General features: G+C 35.7%; 1 protein-coding gene across 3 annotated transcripts in view; it reads right to left on the bottom strand.

The window, feature by feature from the left end:
• Positions 1-23,336, bottom strand: part of SYT14 (synaptotagmin 14) — a 227,062-nt gene that overhangs the window by 158,936 nt on the left and 44,790 nt on the right. The gene's annotated exons all lie outside the window — the stretch shown is intronic.

The raw sequence follows: 23,336 nt of genomic DNA, 5'->3' as shown, positions 1-23,336 counted from the left end.
TTAAAAAAAAAAAAAAGACAGAAGTCTATAAAATAGGCAGTCATCATATGTTTCATCCATCGAAGAGCACTGCAAAAATTTGAAAATAAGAATTAGAAAAAAGGCCAGGTACGGTGGCTCATGTCTGTAATCCCAGCATTTTGGAAGGCCAAGGTGAGCAGATCACTTGAGGTCACGAGTTCGAGACCAGCCTGGCCAACACAGCGAAACCCTGTCTCTACTAAAGTACAAAAATTACCCAGGCATGGTGGCGGGCACCTGTAATCCTAGCTACTCAAGAGGCTGAGGCAGGAGACTCACTTAAACCTGAGAGGCAGAGGTTGCAGTGAGCCGAGATCACACCACTGCACCCCAGCCTGGGTGACAGAGTGAGACTCAGTCTCAAAAAAAAAAAAAAAAAGAAGAATTAGAAAAAAGTTATATCCCACACACGGATATATTACTTAACAAAATTTATGAGAACACATATCATTATTTTTATCTCTAAAAGCTTCAATCGCTCTTTCTTAGTAAATAAACTTTGTACTCCCTAATGTGGCATTTAAAGCTCCAGCCTCTCTTTTCAATAGTATACTCCAGTCAAATGTTATACTCATTGCCACAGAATCTGCAATATTCAATACCACACTCCTTGTTTTTATTGATCCTCTTCCCTTGCCTGGAACAACCAACGCCTCTCTACTACATCCTACTCGTTCACTCAACCAACTTATATATTTGCAGCACCAACCATATACCAGGCATTGTTATATAAACAGTTCCTGAGTTCCTTGAACAATCTGGTGAGGACGATACAACACAGTGTAATAAAGGCAATATAGTGTAATAAAGGCTATGATTGGGAAAGAACAGGGACTATGAGAACCACAGGAACACTTATTCCAGTGCTGAAAGATCAAGAAAGGTTTTCTGGAAGTTATGGACTCTATGATTATATTTTAAGAATTAATAAGAATTACTTCAGGCAGAAATAACACGTGCAAAAGCCCAGAGACAGAAGATCATGTTATATTCCAGAAACTGAATGAAATTCTGTTATGATAAGCCACTAGATTTTCAAGAGAATTCGGTCTCAAGCAAATATATGAAATCACCTAGAGAGGTTTTATACAGTGGGAAAAGACAAAAGACAGCTTCTCCAGTCCTTGGCAATCTTTCTTTCCTTTCAACTTTTTTATTATTTGTCACTATATCAGTCATTTGAAGTTAAACAGGAGCTAAGTTTTTGTATCCTCCATGTCTTACAGATAATATTCAAGTACTAGCTGAGAATGTTTCTAAGTTTCAAACACCCCTACAAAGATCCCTGTATAATCTACTCTTCTTCCTCCATCATTCAAGCAGCAACTAAAATGTTGTTTTCTCTAAGATTCTTTCTTAAATCAGAGAGCGATGGCAAATAGTATCTTAACTCATTTGTTAAAAATGAAGTCACCAATTGGTCAATGATGAGTGCTTTGATTTCCTTTTTCATTATTTATAAAAGTTAGGCATACGAGGTATAGAACTGAATAAGACATTATATCTTTTCAAAGCTGGGTCAATGGTGTTGCAGTAGAAGATGAAGCAGAGTAACACTGTAAGGCAGGGGCAATGGGAGTGAGAGGAGGAGTGAGAGTAGGAGGCAGGAGGAATGGTAGGAGTGCTAGCTGGATATCAGGCTGGTGCTGAAGGACAGATCTTGCTCCTAGAACCAAGAAATTATAGCCAGATATTAGCCTTGCCTGTCTTGTCCTCAGGCTGAAGCACAGCCAGCAAAGAAAACTATTTTAATAAAAGAAGCTAAGGTATATGACATAAAAACAGTGGTATGTATCAAGCCTGAGATGTGGAGTAAAAATGAAAACAGAATAACTAAAATCAACATTTCAGATAGCCAGGAAAATCAGAAGTAGAACATAATCTGGTATGAAGAGGCAAAAAAGAGCAGTATTTCAATATTACATTGTAATAACAAACATATATAGGAGTTCCTCTTTTAGTCCAGGCTCAAAACACTCAGACATTTAATGCCTTAAGTGGCTACACAGGATTAGATATGCAGACTGAAAATCTCCCATGTCTTGGAAAACTAAATGAAAGAGAAAATGTAGCTCATGTCACTTAAGAAAGCTAGTTATCGATAACAAAAATAGCAACAAAAACATATAGCATATACTATATACCACTCACTGTTTTAAGCATTTTATATATATTAACCCATTTAATCTTCACAATGATCCTATTATCGTCCCAATTGTAAATTGAGACAAAGAGATATTAAACTATGTGTACAGATAGTAAGTCAGGATTCAAACCTTGTCTGGCCCCAGTGTCTGTGTCTTAACTACTACTCATACTGCTTCTGTTTACCTTCTCTCCTCTTCTTGCCTCTTTCTATCCTTTGCCTCAATTCTTATTTCTACGTTCCTCTTTCATCTTTCTCTTGCCCATTGTAAAAATTCAACCTAGTGGGAGAGATCCACTATAAGCAAGTAAGTGTAACATATAGTAAATACTATAATAGAGATATGAATATAAATTATTACTGGAACACAAAGAACCAGTACCTGAGAAAGTCACAAAATGCTTTAGAAGAGATGACACTTGAATAGGGTATAAAAGATTAATAGAAACTCTATAAATAGTAAAAGTACATTTGAAATAGCATGGTTAAAGACACCTGGCATTTAATAAGACACCTGGTAAAATATACCTGGCATTCTATAAGCACTAATGGGCAATAATCACAGCTGTCATATTCATTTACCTCTGTATCTTCAAAGTACCTAGGACAGCACCACATAGCTGACATATAAACATCTGTGGACAAATGGATGGATGAATGAATGAATTAATAAACACATGTGTATTCAGGAAAGCTCAAGAATATATCAGAGGAGCTGTAACTGGAGATGAAAGCAAGGTCCATATTGTCAAAGAATCTTGAATATCATCCAAAAAATGTTGTATTTGGGGAGTAACATGATTACTGGCATTACAGTATGCCTTGTAGAACTATATTGGTTAAAACAACTAGAAAACTGAAATATGGTAGCAAGTCAACAGTGGTAAAATATCTTCAGTTCTTTAAGTAGCAGCAGTGGTAACAGAGAAAGGTGAAATCTAGTCTTTGTTCAAAGAAAATTGATAATGATCCACTTACGTAAATTTAGAGAATAAGAAAGAAGAGTTGAGGTTAATTCTAAAGTTTCTGCTTTGAGTGACCAGGTAAATGGTAATGCACTAACCAGAATGAAAAATATGAGAAGAAAGGCATTTGGATTAGAGCATGGGAGGAAAGAGGAAAACAGAAGGAGAATGACAGATGATTAGTTTAGTTTTTGACATGCTACATTGGAAATGCCAACAGAATATTTCACAGAGGGAAATATGAGTATGATGTTCTGGTAAAGGTCAGGTTAGTTAACAAAATTTGAAAATTTTCCCTCTTTTTTGTTCCTCTTATTCCACATGAAACACTTCACTCACTAAATAAAACCAAGCTGGCAAATGCAGGTACCAGGCTTTATTAATGGTAAATATATTATGTTACATACCTTTAGATAAATACATACTGTGGCATCAGACAAATTGAAAAAAAAAAAAAAAAAGCAGCTTGCTCCACTAGGAAAAGGTGAAATATGCCTGCTGTAAACATACTATTCACACAATTCCCTGACTGAATGCCTGTTTTTTACATTCATTAAAAATATTTTATCTATTTACAATTTTAAAACAGTAATGTGGTCATAGACAAGAAATAAAATATCTTCTAATAAAAATATTTAAAATCTTCAAGCTCATTTTTCATCCTTAGCTGAGAACTAAACTAATATTTATTATTTCAAATATATTATAATGATACCAGAAGTTAGCCAGTAACAGTTCTGAGTATAAAAACATTTGGTAAATCCCACCTGTACATAAAACTGCAATAGAAGATACACTGAAATTAAACTAAAGATATGAACACTGTAAACCATGCTTGTCCAACCCATGGCCTTCCGGCCATATGCAGCCCAGGATGGCTTTGAATGCAGCCCAACACAAATTTGTAAACTTTGTTAAAATCTTATGAGTTTTTTTTTTACAATTTGTTTTTACCTCATCAGCTATCGTTAGTGTATTTTATGTGTGGCCCAAGGAAGCCAAAAGATTGGACACCCCTGCTGTACACCATCAATTAAAAAATTACACAGATTTAGACCTCACTAATAAAAAATATATTCTCATTCATTATAGGAGTAGAATTTCCCCCTAAAATCTTTTTATACTATGAATCTGCTTAGAAAGTCATTCTGCATAAGTATTTCTAAAAACATGGTTAATTTATCTATAATGAAGCTACCTTCTTTCAAGCATTCTAGGCCATCCACTGCAGGAAAATAAATCTATTTAAATACATATGCCTCTTAAGGAGGATCTTCAAAATCTCCATTTACGCTAGGTGTGGTGGCTTACGCCTGTAATCCCGGCACTTTGGGAGGCTGAGGCAGGTGGATCACCTGAGGTCAGAAGTTCAAGACCAGCCTGGCCAACATGGCAAAACCCCATTTCTACTAAAACTACAAAAATTAGCCAGGTGTGGTGGTGAGCACCTGTAATCCCAGCTACTCAGGAGGCTGAGGCAGGACAATTGCTTGAACCCAGGAGGCGGAGGTTGCAGTGAGCCAAGATCGCGCCACTGCACTCCAGCCTGAGAGAGAGTGAGGCTCCATCTCAAAAAGAAAAAACAAATTCTATTTAAAAGCACACAGTCAATAATTAGTTTAGGTTAATATTACACATTTGAAGAATTAAATTTGTTGAATATAGTCAATAACTCAAATTTCACTAATGCACTGTTTTCCCAACCAAATTTGCAAAGTCTTAATGTGGTAAACAACAAAACCAAGACCAACTAAAAACCTGAACAATATCAAACACTTAAAAAGTGCTTATTATTTAACAGTGACTATTTTAAGTGCTTTACAAGCATTATCTTACTTAATCCTCACTGCAATCGTATTTTACAGATATAGATACGGAGGTTCACAAAGAGTAAGTAAAATCTTCAAGATCTTAAAATTTTTATTCAGTGACACAATCTGGATTTGAACTTGGGCACAATGACTCCTGAACCCAAACTGTTAACTGCTAATCTCTTAGCTTCCCATTTGCCAGATATTGTTATAATTGCTCTCATTTTAAAATTTAATGCTGAAGACAATTTTATGATAAATACTATAATATTATCTTAGTCTTTAGATTAGTAAATTGAAGTCCAGAGAATAATTAAGTTGTCCAAGTTCACAAATCTATGAAGTGGTAGAACCTGGATTTGAACCTAGACATTTTGATTCCAGAATCCATGATCTTAAACACCAAGTAATACTGCTCCTTGTATGCCAACCTGTATATAAAAGATAAGAAAACGCTATGTGACCAAAGTAACATAGCTTACTATATATATTATGTGCAAATGTTTTATTTATAGCTTTTACATATGTTAAAAAATAGCAAGCAATTTCAGCTTCCTCAAAGTAAATACATGAATTTTAAAACTGGAATCATAATTTTTTTCTATTCAAGTTACTATTCAAAATATTTTAGAATTTAGAATTAAGTTGAAAAACCAAAATATGCCATACATCCTTGTATGCCACATTTGAAAAGCTAATAAAACACATACGAATTTAAAAACTAAAGGTACTCTATAGAAAATAAGCTTGATATTCATTAGTAGTGCTCAATAAAGAATATTAACTGCTCTCTGTGAGCTATATCATCCACTATATGAATTACCTAAAGATCATACTGCAAAGTGAGAAGGGGCACTAGGTACAGTATCTCACCAGAAAATGTAGAAAGTTTAGTCCTTCCAAGACTAATGATTATTTGTGCTATGTATACTGAACTGGCTCTGGTAGTTATCTTTATATTTAGAAATAAATGTATGTGTTTACAAAAAATAAACTTTAAAAATACCAATTTTTAAAATTTTAAGCTTCAGTAACAGTGGTAAAATTCATTTTAATTTTTACAGATAAGTTGGTCATTAAAAAAATGATAAAATTACAATCTTACTAAAGTCAAAGCAAGAGTAAATACATTTCAACTTTGCAAGTATTGTAGAATTCACTTAAATTCTGCATCATATTTTGTTACGAAAGAACATTTTCTAGCTAAGAAATTTTTTTCTGAGAAAAATTCTAGGATATACATAAAAATAATTAAACATATGGGGGATATTTATCTACTAAACCAACACATTTTCAATTTTGATTTACTTGGACCACAATAATACTCTAAATAATACTTCTATCAAAACAAATTAATTATAACTTCTAATACAAAATTTGCAAGACTATTCTACTCATTATATCTTAAATGCAAAATTAAACAAAAAGCACCTCTGTTTCATCTAATTATTTTTTTAAAAAGATAAAAAGCAACAACTTACAATTTGCATTATAAGGGATGTATTGCTGATTTGTCCTGCTGGGCATGAAACACTAATCCTCTAACTCCATGTCATGGATACCTTAATAATTCATTTAATAGATGCAATTCTATCTCTTGACTAAAATGTGAACTATCAAAGGCAACTTTCATTGAAAAAGATATATGTGTTTTACATTTAATTAGCTCTAAATATTTTCCCCATATTTTAATCAGAAAAATGCTATAATTTATTTTGCTCTGGGTTTGGACATAGAGAATTATTCATAATTCTAAGAGATAATTTAGGAAAACAGAAGGTTAATATGTTTCAGTTTCCTTTTATAATATTTCAATTAGTTCACAAATAAAATTTCCCTGAAATGTTTATATTACATTATAAATGACACAAAACTGGAAAGAATATATGTAAATCAAAAAAAGAATGTAGCAATGCTAGCTGTTAACCCCATATTTTATAAAAACCAATCATTACAAAGAGCATTTACTGACAGAAGTAACACAATTCACTGGTGAGTAACTTAAAGGGACAACGGATGAAGGCACAGATGGCAGTGATGTGAAAAACTAAGATCTTAGGGAAAAAAATGCCCTCTAAGAGAAACAGTTACCTACCTGGTCAGGTTGATAAAAGACATGCCACTCAACTTGTTTCAGAGTTCAAGCCATGAATAGATTGAACCTGTATTTCCTCTAAGTACAATGCAATAAATTGAAATTTCATTTGAATATCATAACAAAAAACCATAAATCAATCTTGAAGGAACTGGAAAAAACAGAAAACCCAAACACTTATCAAGTATGGAAAACCAAATATAAAGTATATTTAAACCACATACTTCTTACTTAATAATACTTAGTGTACTTCATATGTTTAAACCAAATCTTAATATAAAACTGTGTCAATCTCTGGCAGAGACTCTTCTTCAAGGACAGTTTTGATTGAGGCTTTAGAATTATGATTCCAATGAAGTTTAGACTAAGAAAAACTTATTTTCCTGGCAAATCTCTCTATAGCAAAGCACAGTCATTTTTTTGAACAACAAATTAGGGTTGACTATCTCAAATTTTTCATTACCTATTCAATGTGTATGGATTCCTTTAAAACTACCTAAATGAGAAATGGCATGGGCAATATCTAAGGTCACCGCTTCCTCTCCTTTACTTTTTCAATGATTCTTTGCTCTTTCTTTTCAATAAGATCTTCATTGCTGAGTGACTATGAGTAAGATTTTGAATTCAACACCAGCCGCAGGAGAATATTCTGGTTAAAGCCAATCTGTGATGTCAACCACAGTTTTAGATATGCTTATTTCAAGATTTAGTTCAAACCCATCAAAATTCTGGTAAATACAAAGCAGTTTCATTCAGATCTCTCAGAGAGATACCATCTTCCTCTTAAATTTTAATATTAGGACACCTGGTTCTCTTCTTGAAATGATCAAAACATTGTCACTCACTCTAAAACTATCTTTCCCCTTACTAAGCCTGATCCATTCTGAAGAGAAGTAGCTTTTGCTGAAAACACTGAAGGGTTCAATAGATCTGCTATGTACAAACACATAAATAGGCAATCAAAGGTTCATCTAACCTTACCAGCATATCATGTTTTCTTATCCACTAAATAAATGAGTCCAGCATACTTTAGTGATGACAAGAGCTCAATATCAACATCATACTGTGTTCCCACCTGAATATAGCAATTGGAATGTTCTATTCACTTGCATTCTCAATGCATATAGAATAAAAAATGTGTAACTCCATTTGCAAAGTGATACCATTCTACCTCTTTGTTGATATATCTGTATCAGATATAGTAAAAGCAAAAATATTTGAAATTTTAAAGAAAAACTACTCTAAGAGCTTTGCAAAGAAGATACAATCCTTTAAGTTCAGGTACTGATAGAGTTCTGAGTAACCTCTGAACAAGCATCGCAGTTTTGGAGCAGAATCATGTGAGAAACAGTTTGAGTCTTTGTCCTTAGAGATTGAAATACAAATTTTAAGTAATTAAAATAAAGTAGGAGCACTTTCAATAAGTAAGGTATTATAAAGTAAGAAGTAGTGCTACAAGGGTCACCAGCAACCAAATCAACATTAACTGAAGAAAGAATCTGTCAATCAAAAAGAGAAAAGATAAGCAATGAAACGATGAAATTAAGAGATGTAAAATTTGGTGGTATACCATGACACGTCTTTCAGTGGTATCCATTTTAGTTAGATATTTTGGGAAATACATAAACCCATGTTACTTAATACCCTTACCAATGACCTGAATAAAGGAATTGAGAATATGTTCATTAATTTTGTAGAAGGTCCTAGGAATACTAGGTAGGGCATGACTGCTAATTCGCTGAAAGAAATTAAGATACACTAAGGACCTCAATATATTAAAGAAATAACACATCAAAACAAAATGAAATTCAGTATGGATAATTTCAAGATTACTACTCCATTAGGAGCCAAACACTAATAAATGTTAATGAAAATGTTGGCTCAGCAAAATGTGTCAGGAAAAAAATTAATATAATACAAGTCAAATAGAAATCAGCAGTATAACGTTTCTAACTGGTGAAAACTAATCATTCTATTATGCTATCTGATTCTGATGAAGCAATTATGGTCTCCAATTTCAAAGTAAAACTGAGAACACCTAGTAAAAATACATTTGAAGACTTTCACAATAAGGAAAAAAAATTTAAAAAGCAGAAGAAAACAAACAGAAACAGCATTTGTTAAAAAAAAAAAAACTAAAAAATCATTTGTGAATAAAATTAAATTTATGTGGGAAAAATATTAAAATCAATATTTGTAAGGATTTTTGCAATATTTAATGCATTTTAAAAGGGAAACTGTTTCCTAATCCTGCTAAAGAATATAGTGCAATGGCTTAAAGAGAGCAAGTTAAGAAGCATTGCCAGCAAGTGACTGGTCAGCAAGCTGCTTTCCAGAACAGTTTGATCTTTGATGAGTTCATCACAGTCTACTGTCTTATCCTCACTTTTAGAAGACCAAAAACTTGTCTTTTTTCAGGGCCTAGAGGGCCTATGTGAGGAAAAAAATGAATAGAGGTAAAGAATCTAGCATTTAGATCCTGTTACACAGTAGCCAAATAAATTCAAATGGCAGAGGATATATGAACAACTTAAAATTTACACTGGAGAAAACTCCATTAGAATAACAGAAATGTTAACAGAATGTCAAACCAGAACACACATATCTTCCTGGTATTAGAGTACCTGAAAAGCTGAAACAGTAATTAAAAGGTTTCTTGGCAGGCACAGAATGAAAACTAAAGGGAGGAAACTCTACCAGATACAAATAATTATTTTAAAAGTAGAATAATTAAAACCAGATGATATTGGCACAGGAATAGATAACAGACCAAAAGGCCAGACACAGACCCTTGCACACATGGATTCTGATGTATGACAAAGTTGGCTGCAGAGCAGTGGGTGAGTGAGGGATCATGTTTTCAATGCATTGTGTTTGGAAAATCGAGAATATAAGGGAAAAATGAATTTACATACAAACCAATTCTAGATAGATTATAGATCTAAGTGTGAAATGTGTTAGCCAATCAATATTGCAGAAAAAAATACAAATACTTTTCTTCATGATCCCAAGGCAAAGGATTTCTTACTAAACAAGACGTAAAAAGCATAAATCACAAAAGCGAATACTGATAAATTTTATTACATTAAAATTTAAAATTTCTGATCATCAAAAGATATCTCATAATGACTAGGGAAGCCAATTAATATATTATATGGAATAATGTATTTGCAACACATAATCAGAAGGAGAAGGCTCACATCTAAATATATTAAAAATGTGTAAAAACATTTTTTTAAAGACAGCACAAAAAAATGGGCAAAGTCCTGATCAGGGTTATCACGAAAGATAAAATAAAAATGGCCAATAAATGTATGAAAAGGTATTCAACTTTGTTATGTATCAGAAAACTTCAAATTACATCATAAAGCAATATCATTATTCCAGAATGGCCAAAATTTAGATCCTGTAATATGAAGTATTCGTGAGGAAGTGGCGCAATTGGAAATCTTTCAGACGATAAAAATCTGAGACTCAACAGCAGAGAAAAAAAGTCATGGATATATACTCACACACTAGAAAATTATGTAGCCATAAAAATGAATGAATAATAGTTACATGCAAAAAACTGAATCTTGGAAACAAGAGATTAAGCAAAAGCAGCAAGGCAGAAGGGGCAAGATTCCAATATAAAGTTCAAAACAGGCAAAACTAATATTTCAAGGATGTGTACTTAGGTGGTAAAACTTAAAGCAAGCAAAATTAATGTCCATAAAAGTAAGCAGAAAAGAGATAATACTAAGGAAGAGTGCATGGGGGCTTTTGAAGAAATGGCAGCATTCTACTTCTCTACCTGGGTTCTAGTTACACAGGTGCTTGCTTTTAAATATTATTCTTTATTTTGTTTCAAAATTTAAAAAGAACTTAAAAAATGTATAGTTCTTATGGGCAGTTTATCTTGGTTATGGTGATACGTGGTGAATCATTCCAGTCTGCAAGAGCTGCTATCTGAATGACCCACTTATAATTTTGTCCCTCTCAGTCTAATCTTACCACAGTGTCCAGAATGAGCCCTTCAAAATATAAATCAGAACTGACTGTCCTCTGGTCAAAACCTTCCAATGGCTCCTCATTTCCTGCATGATCTGGCTCTCTATGACTACTCTGACCTCATTTCCTACCACTTCCCTACTAGCTCATTCCACAGTCTGCCTTGATGTTTCTCAAGTATTAGCTAGGTTGTTTTTCCCCAGATGTTCCCCCTCTGCTTCGATGGCATTTTCCCAGGTATTCACATAGCTGATTCTTTCACCTCCTTTGAGTCTTTGCTTAAACATTACCTTCTTAATGAGAACAACTCTGTCAACAATATTTAAAAGTGCAATCCATTAACACCCATACCTCACCTTTTCGCTAGCTTATTTTTTGTATCTCTTATCTTCTAAAATATCAAATAATTTATTACTTTTTACATCATTTGTTATCTGTCTTCCCGCACTAGCATGTATACTTCAAAAAGGCAGGAAGCCAGCTGACTCTCAGATCTATGAAAATAAATGCTTATTTTTATTTGTCACTGATATTTGGGATAGATTGCTAGGCAATAATTATGAATATAAATGTAATTTAAAGTGATGAATATAAATGTAAAATATAAATACTAAAACCCAAATCCAGAAATACACGGAGAAATACATCAAGACAGAGTTAGATTTATCCCCACTATGTAAAAATAATGTAACATTAGAAAATCAACTGATAGAATTCATCACACTAACAAGTTAAAGGAGTCAAGACACCCTTTCAACAGGGCAAAAAAAAAAAAAGTTATTAAGAAACCTCAACAGCAACCTATAATTTTAAAAAGAAAAAAATTAGTAAATTTGAACTGGAAGGTAACTTACTTAGCCTGATAAAAGAAATCAGCCAAAATAATATAGCAAAAAAAATTCATGAGAATATATTACAATTCAAAAGTATTCACTTTAAAATTAGGAACACAGCAAAGTTGTTTGCTTTTATTTCAGCACTAAAGCAGAGGTTTTAGGTTGCCCTGGATTCAAACCAACATTCAATTTCTAGCCTCCATGAGCCTCAGTGAAAACAAGAGTCCTTTATTATTCTAACAATAAAACTTCATTCTTAAGAGGTTAATGAAAAACATAATTCAGTCTTAAAATGTGTTTTTAATCACAAAAGGATGAAAACTATGAGGCACACAGAAACAAGTTTTAAAAAGAAGGCATCCCAGCACTTTGGGAGGCCTAGGTGGGAGAATCATGAGGTCAGGAGACCAAGATCAGCCTGGCCAAGATGATGAAACCCTGTCTCTACTAAAAAAACAAAAAATTAGCCTGGTGCGGTGGCGGGCACCTGTAATCCCAGGTACAAGGGAGGCTGAGGCAGGAGAATCTCTGGAACTCAGAGGGCAGAGGTTGCAGTGAGCCAAGATCGTGCCACTGCACTCCAGCCTGGGTGACACAGTGAGACTCTGCCTCAAGAAAAAAAAAGAGGCCGGGCACGGTGGCTCAAGCCTGTAATCCCAGCACTTTGGGAGGCCGAGATGGGTGGATCACGAGGTCAGGAGATCGAGACCATCCTGGCTAACACGGTGAAACTCCGTCTCTACTAAAAAATACAAAACTAGCCGGGCGAGGTTGCGGGCGCCTGTAGTCCCAGCTGCTCGGGAGGCTGAGGCAGGAGAATGGCGTGAACCCGGGAGGCGGAGCTTGCAGTGAGCCGAGATCCGGCCACTGCACTCCAGCCTGGGCGACAGAGCGAGACTCTGTCTCAAAAAAAAAAAAAAGAAAGAAAGAAAGAAAGAAAAGAAAAAAAAGAAAAGAAGGCATAAAATAGCCCTAAAGAAAGTAGTAGGGCATAAAAAGAAAAACAGCAATAAATTAAATTCAATAAAAGCACCAGAAGTATCTAAGAACATTTTCTTAGATTGTGTGTGTGTATGTGTGTACGCGCGCATGAGGACGGAGGACTAAAATAAGATGAACATACTTTGGCAAGTCTAATAAAAATTACAACAAAAGTAATTCAAGGCTTACTCTGCATCATGCACTATCCCACGTATTTTACACGTATAATTTCATTCAAGTTTCACAACAACTCTACTACCCTTGCAGAAAAGGAAACCGAAACATGTAATGAAATAATTTGTCCAAATTCACAAAGCCGTTAAGTGGCAGTCAGGATTCAATTGTCTGGACTAATACAATACTTACAAATATAGAATACCGTACATGAACATAGGGAGATAACCATAAATATACACGTATACAATTTTAAAGCAAATACTTGACATACCACATAAAAAATGTATTTGCATACATTTGCAAATATCTGTAAAATAAAAATAAAATCAAAACTTTAAAAACATTTTTATTAATACATAATTTTTGCACATATTCATGGGGTACATCTGATATTTTGTTACAAGAATAGAATGACCAACTTGGAGTACTTCAAGGTATCCATCACCTCCAGTATTTATTATTTCCATGTGTTGGAAACATTTCAAGTCCTCTCTTCTAGATTTTGAAATATACAATATATTGTTGTTACCTAGTCGCCCTGCTCTGCTACTGAACATTAGAACTTATTCCTTCTATTTAACTATGTTCATATGCATTAACCAACCTCTTATTCCCCTATCCTTACTACACACACCATTCTGAGCCTCTGATATTTACTATTCTACTCTCTACCTCTATGAGATCCACTTTTTTAGCTCCCACATATGAGTGAGCGCATGCAATGCCTTTCTGTGCCTGGCTTATTTCATTTACCATAATGACCTCTAGTTCCTTTCACATTGCTGCAAATGACAAGGTTTCACTCTTTTTATGGCTGAATAGTATTCCATTGTGTAAATGTACCACATTTTCTTATCAATTCATCTGAAAATGGACACTTACATTGATTTCATATCTGTGCTATTGTGAATAGTGCTGCAAGAAACTATGGATGCAGGTATCCCATTGATAAACTAATTTCTTCCCCCTTAGATAAATACCCAGTAGAAGGATTTCTGGATTGTATGGTAGTTCTATTTTTACTTTTTTGAGATATCTCCATACTGTTTCCCATAGTGGCTGTACTAATTTACATTCCCTCCAACCGTGTAGAAGAATTTCCATTTTTCTGCGTCCTTGACAACATCTGTCATTTTTTATCTTTCTGATAATAGTCATTTTAACTGGTGTAAGATGATATCTCATTGTGGCTTTGGTTTGCATTTCCTTGATGATCAGTGGTATCAAACTGTCTTTTCAGAAATGTCTATTCATCTCCTTTGCCCACTTTTTAATAGGGTTATTTATTTTTCTACCACTGAGTTTCCTGTAAATTCTGAATATAAGTTCCTTGTCAGATAAAGTCTGCTATTATTTTATATTTTCTCCCATTCAACATGTTGTCTTTTTGCTCTGTTGTTTCCTTTGCTGTGCAGAAGCTTTTTAGCTTAATATAGTTCCATTTGTCTATTTTGGGGGTTTTAGCTTGTGCTTTTGAGGTCTTAGCCATAAAATCTCGCCTAACCCAATGTCCTGAAGTGTTTCTCCTTTTTTCTTTTGGTAGTTTTATAGTTTCGGGTCTTACGTTTAAGTCTTCAATCAATCTTGAGTTCATGTATGTATATGGTGAGAGATAGGAATACTGTTTCATTTTTCTGCATATGAATATCCAGATTTCCCAACACCATTTATTGAAGAGGCTATTCTTTCCACAAAATATGTTCTTGGGGCTTTTGTCAGAATCAGTTGGATATAAATAAGTAGGTTTATTTCTGGGTTCTCTATTCTATTCCATTGGTTTATGAGTCTGCTTTAATATCAACATCATGTTGTTTTGGTTACTATGGCCTTGTAGTTTGAAGTCAGATAGTATGCTGCGTCCAGCTTTATCCTTTTTGCTCAGGATTGTTTTGGCTATTTGGGCTATTTTTTTAGTTCTATACAAATTTTAGAGTTGTTTTCTCTATTTCTGTTAAAAATGACATGGATATTCTGACAGGGATTGCACTGAATGTGTAGACTGCTTTGTGTAATATGGTCATTTTAATAATACTAACTCTTCCAATCCATGAGTATAGGATGGCTTTCCATTTGTTTGGGTCCTCTTCAATTTCTTTTATCAGTGTTTCACAGTTTTCCTCACAGACGTCTTTCACTTTCATGGCTAACTTTATTATTTTATTTTGTTTTCCATACCTGTGGTAAAAGTGATTGCCTTCTTGGCCTTTTTCAGCTACTCGTTATTGGTGTATAGAAATGCTATATAAAATTAAACAAAAAAAATCCTAGAAATAAAAATGGTTAATACTTTTTCCTATGTACAAATATGAGAACTCTGTCTTAAAAACAATCAAAATTCAAAGTTAAACAAAAAAGAGGGCAAAATTTAACATATTAAATAATTACTCAAAAAAGCCTTTAATTTTTTAAATAAAGAGCATTAATAAATCTTCAAGAATAATTTCCATGGAATCATCACTAAAGAGGAATGTTTATTTCTTAAAAGTTAAATCACTCTTAAAATTGAAAAAATATCCAACTTCAGAGTAATAAAGCAATTTTAAATAATAATTTTTTTACTTTCAACTTTTATTTTAGATACCGGGGGGTGCATGTACAGACCTGTTACATGGTTATTTATATTGCATCCAGGTAGTGAGCACAGTATCCAATAGGTAGTTTTACAACCCATGCCCCCATGCCCTCTCTAGTAGTGTGCAGTGTCCACTGTTCTCATATTTATTTCCCTGGGTATCCAATGTTCCATATGAAATTTAGAATGGCCTTTTTTTCTAATTCTGTGAAGAATTACATTGGTAGTCTAATAAAGATAGCATTGAATCTGTAGATTTCACTGGGCAGTGTGGCCATTTTAACAATATTGATTCTTCCAATCCATGAGAACAGTGTTTTCTTATTTATTTGTGTCATCTCCAATTTCTTTCAGTAGTGTTTTTTAATTTTCCTTATAGAGATCTTTCATTTCACTTCCTTGGTTAGATGTATTCCCAGGCATTTCATTTTTTGTGTGGTTATTATGAATGGGATTGTGTTCTTCATTTGATTCTCAGTCTGGGCATTATTGGTGTATAGAAATGCTACTGATTTTTGTACATTGATTTCGTATCCTGAAACCTTGCTAAAATTATCAGTTCTTGCAGCCTTTTGGTGGAGTCTTTAGGATTTTCTACGTGTAGAATCATATCATCAGCAAAAGAAGCTATTTGACTTTTTTTTTCCTATCTGGATGCCTTTTATTTTTCTCTTGCCTGATTGTTCTGGCTAGGACTTCCAGTGCTGTGTTGAATAAGAGTGGTTAACAGTAGACATTCTTGTCTTGTTCCAGTTCTCACGGAGAAAGGTTCTAGCTTTTGCCCATTCAGTATGATGTTGGCTATGAGTCTGGCATAGATGACTCTTATTATTTTGAGGTATGTTCCTTTGATGCCTAGTTTGGTGAGGGTTTTTGTCACGAAGGGATATTGGATTTTATCAAAAGCTTTTTCTGTGTCAGTTGAGATGATCATGTGGATTTTGCTTTTGATTCTGTTCATGCAGTGAAGCATTTTTGATTTATGTATGTTGGAACAACCTTGCATCCCAGGAATGAAAGATACTTAATCATCACAAATTAACTTTTTGATATGCTGCTGAATTTGATTTGCTAGTATTTTGCTGAGGGTTTTTGTGTCTATGTTCATCAGGGATACTGGCCTGAAGTTTTCTTTTTGTTGTTGTTGTTGTTGTGTCTTCGCCAGGTTTTGGTATTAGGATGATGCTGGCTTTGTAGAATGAGTTAGGGAGGAGTCCCTCCTCCTTGATTTCCTGGAATAGTTTTCAGTAGGATTGGCATCAGTCTTTCTTTGTGTGTGTGTTAGAATTTGGCTGTGAATCCATCCGGTCCAGGGCTTTTTTGGTTGGTAGGGTTTTTATTATTGATTCAGATTCAGATCTTGATATTGATCTGTTCAGGATTTCAATCTCTTTCTTATTGAGTCTTGGAGACTGCATGTTTCCAGGATTTTATACACTTCCTCTAGATTTTCTACTTTGTGTGCATAGAGTTGTTCACATTATTCTCTGAGGATCTTTTGTATTACTGTGGGATCACTTACATGCCATCTTTGTCATTTCCAACTGTATTTGTTAATCTAGCTAGCAGTCTATGAGTCTTGTTTAATTTTTCAAGGAACCAACTCTTGATTTCATTGATCTTTTGTATGGATTTCTGCAGCTCAATTTCATTAAATTCTTCTCTAATTTTAGTTATTCCTTTTCTTCTGCTAGCTTTGGGCTGGTATTTTTTCTTCTTTTCTAGTTCCTTTCGGGCAAGGGTAGATTGTTCATTTGAGATCTTTCTAAATTTTTGATGAAGGCATTTAGGGCTATAAACTGTTCTCTTAACACTGGTTTAGCTGCATCCCAGAGATTCTAGCAAGATGTGTCCCTATTTTCATTAAATTCAAATAATGCATTTCTGCCTTAATTTCAACATTCCCCCAGGAGTTTCAAGAGTAAGTTGTTTAATTTCCATGTACTTGTGCAGTTTTGAGAGATCTTCCTTATGTTGATTTCTATTTTTACTGTATTGTGGTCTCAGAATGTGGCTGGTATGATTTGAGTTTTCTTTTTAATTTACTGAAATTTGCTTTATGACTGACCATGTGCTGGCTCTTAGAATATGTTCAGTATGCATATGAGAAAAACATATACTCTGTAGTTGTTGGGTGGAGTGTTCTGTAGATGTCTATGAGGTACAATTGGTCAAATGTTGAGTTTAAGGCCGGAGTTTCATTGTTAGTTTTCTGTCTTGATGATCTAACACTATCAGTGGGGTGTTGAAGTCTCACCCTATTGTTGTGTGGTTGTCTATGTCTTTTCGTAGGACAAGAAGAACTGGTTTTATGAATCTGGGTGCTCCAATGCTTGGTGCCTATGTATTTAGGATAATTAAGTCTTCTTGTTGGATTGTACTTTTCATCATTATGTAATGTCCTTCATTCTTCTTAATTTTTACTGGCTTAACATATGTTTTATCTGATATAAGAATAGTGACTTCTGCTCTTTTTTTGGTTTCTGTTTGTATATCTTTCTCCATCCCCTTCCTTTGTGCCTACAGGTGTCACGAGAGGTAAGATGGTTCTCTTGAAGACAACAGATGGTTGAGCCTTCTCTTTTTATCCATCTTGCCACTCTGTGTCTTTTAAGTGGGGTGTTTAGTGCCTTTACATTCAAGGTTAGAATTGATACACACGATTTTCATCTTGTCATCATCTTGTTAGCTGGTTGTTATGTAGAACCGATTGCATAGTTGCTTTACAGTACCTGTGAGCTATGTGCTTAAGTGTGTTTCTGTGGCATCAGATATTGTTCTTACGATTTCATGTTTAGCACTCCCTTAAAGACTTCTTATATGGCTGGTCTAGTTGAAACAAATTTCCTCAGCATTTGCTTAAAATCTGATGAAGATTTTATTCCTCTTTCACTTATGAAGCTTAGTTCGGTAAGAGAGATGAAATAGTTGAAATTTCTTTTCTCTATGGATGTTGAAAACAGGCCCCCAATCTCATCTGGCTAGTAAGGTTTCTACTGAGAGGTCTGCTGCTAACCTGATGAGGTTCCCTCTGCATGTGACTTGACCCTTCTTTCTAGCTGTTTTTAAGATTTTTTTCTTTCGTGTTGACCTTGGTGAATCTGATGGCTATGTGCTTTGGTGATGGTTCCTGTCTATAGTATCTATCTGGCGTTCTCTGTATTTATTGGATTAACATGTCAACCTCTAGAAAGATTAGGGAAATTTTCATGGACTACACCCTCAAGTATATTTTCCAAGTTATTTTTCTCTCTCATTCTCTCTCAGGAATGCCAGAGTCTTAGACTTAATCACTTTACATAATCCCATATTTCTCAGAGTTTTTTTTTTCAGTTTTAAAAAATTCTTTCTTCTTTATTTTTGTCAGAGTTGCCTTGAAGAAACAGTCTTCAAAGTCTAAGATTCTTTCCTCAGTTTGTTCTAATCTGCTGTTAATACTTCTGGTTGTATTACAAAATTTTTGTCATGAGTTCTTCAGGTCTAGAAGTTCAGTTGGTTCCTTCTTAAAATGGTTATTTCCTCTTTCAGCTCTTGGATCATCTTACCAGATTCCTTAGATTGTGTTTCACGTATCTCCTGAATCTCAATGAGCGTCCCTGCCATCCAGATTCTGAATTCCATGACTGTTATTTTAGTCATTTCAAACTAGTTAAGAACCATTGCTGGGGAACTAGTGGATTCATTTGGAGGTAGGGGGACACTTTGGCTTTTTGAATTGCCAGAGTTCTAGCACTGACTCTCATCTTGGAGGGTTGGTGTTTTGCAGTGTTAACTGTATATAGCTTCGTTTCTGGGTGCTTTCAGAGGACTAGGACTCTGTACAACATCTTTATGTGTAGGTACACACCTGCACTTGGTTTCACGGGTGTATATATCAGCAGATTTTTGGTGTTGCAGTTTGGGCTAGAATCCAGTAGCTGGCAGTTAAGAGTAATGGCCAGTAGCTAGGCTAATACTGAGCCACACAACTCTTGTACTTCCTCACTTTCACTGGTGTGCTCTGCAGTGGGGAGGTCGGGGACGGGGAGAAGGGGAGAAGAAGAGATGGCCTCACCAGGTCCACTTTAGGGAACTCCCTCCAATCATGGGCGTCCACGCCCGAGTTTCTTTTGTTAGGTGTTCCAGGCTGCCAGGTCCCCCGAGCAGAGGTTGCAACAGGGAAATATGCCACACCCCTTCTGGACAGGCCCTGTGTAAGGAGAAATGCATGTCTGGTTCCCACCCTGGTCCAGGAACCCATGCGTGTCACCCCTCTCAGTGTTCTAAGGGTACAGGCTCCTCCCCAGCTCATGTGCTGGCCACAGATCTTGGCTGCAGGCTGCAGCTCTGGGGGTACCCAGATGTCAAGCTGTGTAGCATCAGCAGCGCAGCCTGAGTGCAATGTTTCACCTTATTTCTTTTCCCAGTGGCCCAGAAACACCTGCAATTCCTCAGCACAGCTGGAATCTGACCCCAAGCACTCAGGCTGCGCTGCTGATGCTACACAGTACACTCAATCATGTGGGGCAGCTAGGCATAGGTCCAGGGAGAGGCAGTTGACAAGAGAGCTAGCACAACAAATGTGCCCCTGTTCCATAGTGAAGCCAGCCCCACTCTCTTCTGGCTCAGAGGTCAGTTAGGGCTGGCACTTCCTGAAGGGAGATGGAGAGCCCTAGAGGAAAGGCATCTATGGCCACTCTCTGACAGAGCTACCCAGCCCACAAAAACTCCCAGGCTCTGCAACATCTGAAAATTAGTCTCTGCCTATCCCCAGCAAGATCCCTCTGCCAGCTCACATGTCCACAGGGGACTCGAGGCACCCTGTAACTAGGATCCTAGGGGTCAGTGCTGAAAGTGAGCTGTCCCTCAGGTCCTTCATTCGCCTCTTTCCCAGGAGCTCTTAGGGGCCAGGAACTAGTCCAAGGGTTCAGTTATCCTACACAGCGTTCCCAGCTTCCGCCCCCTTCATGCTCAGCTTCAGTGTTTCCATCCACTCTCAGCTTTTTCTCTTTGAAGATCTGCCCAAATTAAGGTGGTTTAGTCAATAATTTGGTCTCTCTCAGTGTGAATGCTACTTCCTCCCTGCATCTAGTAGGCCATCTTGTTCCCCCATCAGTTTTCTTAAGCAAGCATGGTTACATTTGCCTTTTATTTACTTGTTTTCTGTAAATTCAGGGGGATTAAGTGCCATTTTGTTACAAAGATACATTGCATAGTGGTGTTTTTAGCGCAGCCATCACCAGAACAGTGTACACTGTACCCATTAAGTAATTTCCCATCCCCCGTCCTTCTCTCACACTTCCATCCTACTGAGTCGCCAATATCTATTATTACATTCTCTATGTCCATGTGTACACATTATTTATCTCCCACTTACCCAAAAGAACATGCAGCATCTGACTTTGTTTTTTAGTTATTTCACTTAAAATAATGTCCTCCATTCCAGTTCCCACCATGTTGCTGCAAAAGACAAGATTTCATTCTTTTTTATAGCTGAGTGAAATTCCATGGTTATATAAACCACATTTTTTAGCCAGGTATGGTGGTGTGCATCTGTAGTCCTAGCTACCTGGGAGGCTGAGAAAGGAGGATTACTTGAATCCAGGAGTTCAAGGATGAGTGAGTTATGATCGTGCCGCTATACTGCAGCCTGGGTGACAGAGCGAGACCCTGTCTCAAGCAAAAACAAACAAACAAAAATAAATAAATAAATAAACACACACATTTTTTTATCCAGTCATCTGTTGGTGGACACTTAGGTTGATTCCGTATCTTTGCCATTGTGAATAGTGCTGCAATAAACATACAGGTGCAGGTATCTTTTTGACAAAATGATTTCTTCTCTCTCAAGTAATGAGACTGCTAGGTCAAATGGTACTTCTGTTTTAAATTATTTGAGAAATCTCCAAACTGCTTTCTACAGTGGCTTAGCTAATTTACATTCCCACCAACAGCATATAAGTGTTTCCATTTCTCGGCATCCCTGCCAATATCTGTTATTTGACTTTTTTTTTTTTTCTCGAGACGGAGTCTCGCTTTATTGCCCAGGCTGGAGTGCAGTGATGTGATCTTGGCTCACTGCAGTCTCTGCCTCCTGGGTTCAAGCGATTCTCATGCCTTAGCCTCCCGAGTAGCTGGGACCACAGGCATATGCCACCATGCCCAGCTAATTTTTGTATTTTCAGTAGAGACGGCGTTTCACTACACTGGCCAGGTTAGATGTTATTTGACTTTTAAATAATAGCTATTCTGATTGGTGTAAGACAGTATCTCCTTGTGGTTTTAATTTGCATTTCTCTGATGATTAGTGATGTTGAGCATTTTTTCAATATGCTTCTTAGACATTTATATGTCTTCCTTTGTAAAATGTCTGTGCATTTCCTTTGCTCACTTTTTAATGGGGTTATTTGAGGGATTTTGGTTGAGTTGTTTGCATTCCTTGTAGATTCTGGACATTAGACCTAAAATCAGATGCAAAGTTGGCTAATATTTTCCCCCATTCTGCAGGTTGTCTGTTCACTGTGTTGATTATTTCTTTTGCTGTGCAGAAGCTTTTTAGTTTATATAGTCCCATTTGTCTACTTTTGTTTTTGTTGCATTTGCTTTTAAAAGTCTTAGTCATGAATTCTTGGTCTAGGCCAATGTCGGGAGGAGTTTTTCCTAGATTTTCTTCTACAATTTTTGCAGTTTCAGGACTTACATTTAAGGCTTTAATCCATCTTGAGTTATTTTTTGTATATGGTGAGAGTCAGGAGTCCAGTTTCATTTTGCATATAGCAATCCAATTTTCCTAGCACCACTTACTGAATAGGGTGTCCTTTTCCCAGTGCATAATTTTGTCGACTTTGACAAAGATCAGTTTGCTGTAAGTATGTGGCTTTATTTCTGGGTTCTCTGTTCTATTCTACTGATCTGTGACTATTTTTATACTATGCTATTGTGTTTACTAACACCTTGCAATACAACCTGAAGTCAGGTAAAGTGAGACCTCCAACTTTGTAATAATACCAATTTGATAAAGTTTTTTTTAACCAGGAAATGACAAAAATGTAAAAGAAACAATGATTACTCTGTATTTACTAATTTTTTAAATTTTTTACGGGTGTATATATATAAGTGCATATATTTATGGGGTACATTAGCTATTTTGATACAGGCATACAATGTGGAATAATCACATCAGGGTAAGTGGCATATTGCTAAATTTTTGATAAATAAGTATTATATGACAAGAAAAAGCAACAAATTTTATTTCATTAAAACAAGAAATATATTCACACATACATATATATGAAATATTCCTTCATCCTTAAAAATGTAATTTAAGACAATTGCCAAAATGACATCTGAGGAACACGAGATCAACAGATCTGGATGTGAGATTTTTAAAAAAGGAAAGTAAGGGGTTCCATGGTGAAATGCATTCAGGAAATACTGGGCTAAATAAAGTTGAAAAGTTTTTCAGTGCAGGACTTCTAGAGCCATTGATATGCTAATTTTCTAAACTTAGCCATCTCCATCACAGCCTGTGAGTGGCTCAAGAGAAGCCCTAACAATCTGGAACAGCACTTAAAAACCACCAATCTAGGCCGGGCGCGGTGGCTCACGCCTGTAATCCCAGCACTTTGGGAGGCCGAGGTGGGCGGATCACGAGGTCAGGAAATCGAGACCATCCTGGTGAACACGGTGAAACCCCGTCTCTACTAAAAATACAAAAAAATTAGCCAGGCGTGGTGGCGGGCGCCTGTAGTCCCAGCTTCTAG

This window comes from Trachypithecus francoisi, unplaced genomic scaffold (genome assembly GCF_009764315.1).
Source record: "Trachypithecus francoisi isolate TF-2019V2 unplaced genomic scaffold, Tfra_2.0 Lachesis_group5, whole genome shotgun sequence".
NCBI classification, from domain to species: Eukaryota; Metazoa; Chordata; class Mammalia; order Primates; family Cercopithecidae; genus Trachypithecus; species Trachypithecus francoisi.
Note: the sequence above shows the minus strand (reverse complement) of the source record. Positions and strands in the feature narration are given on the sequence as shown.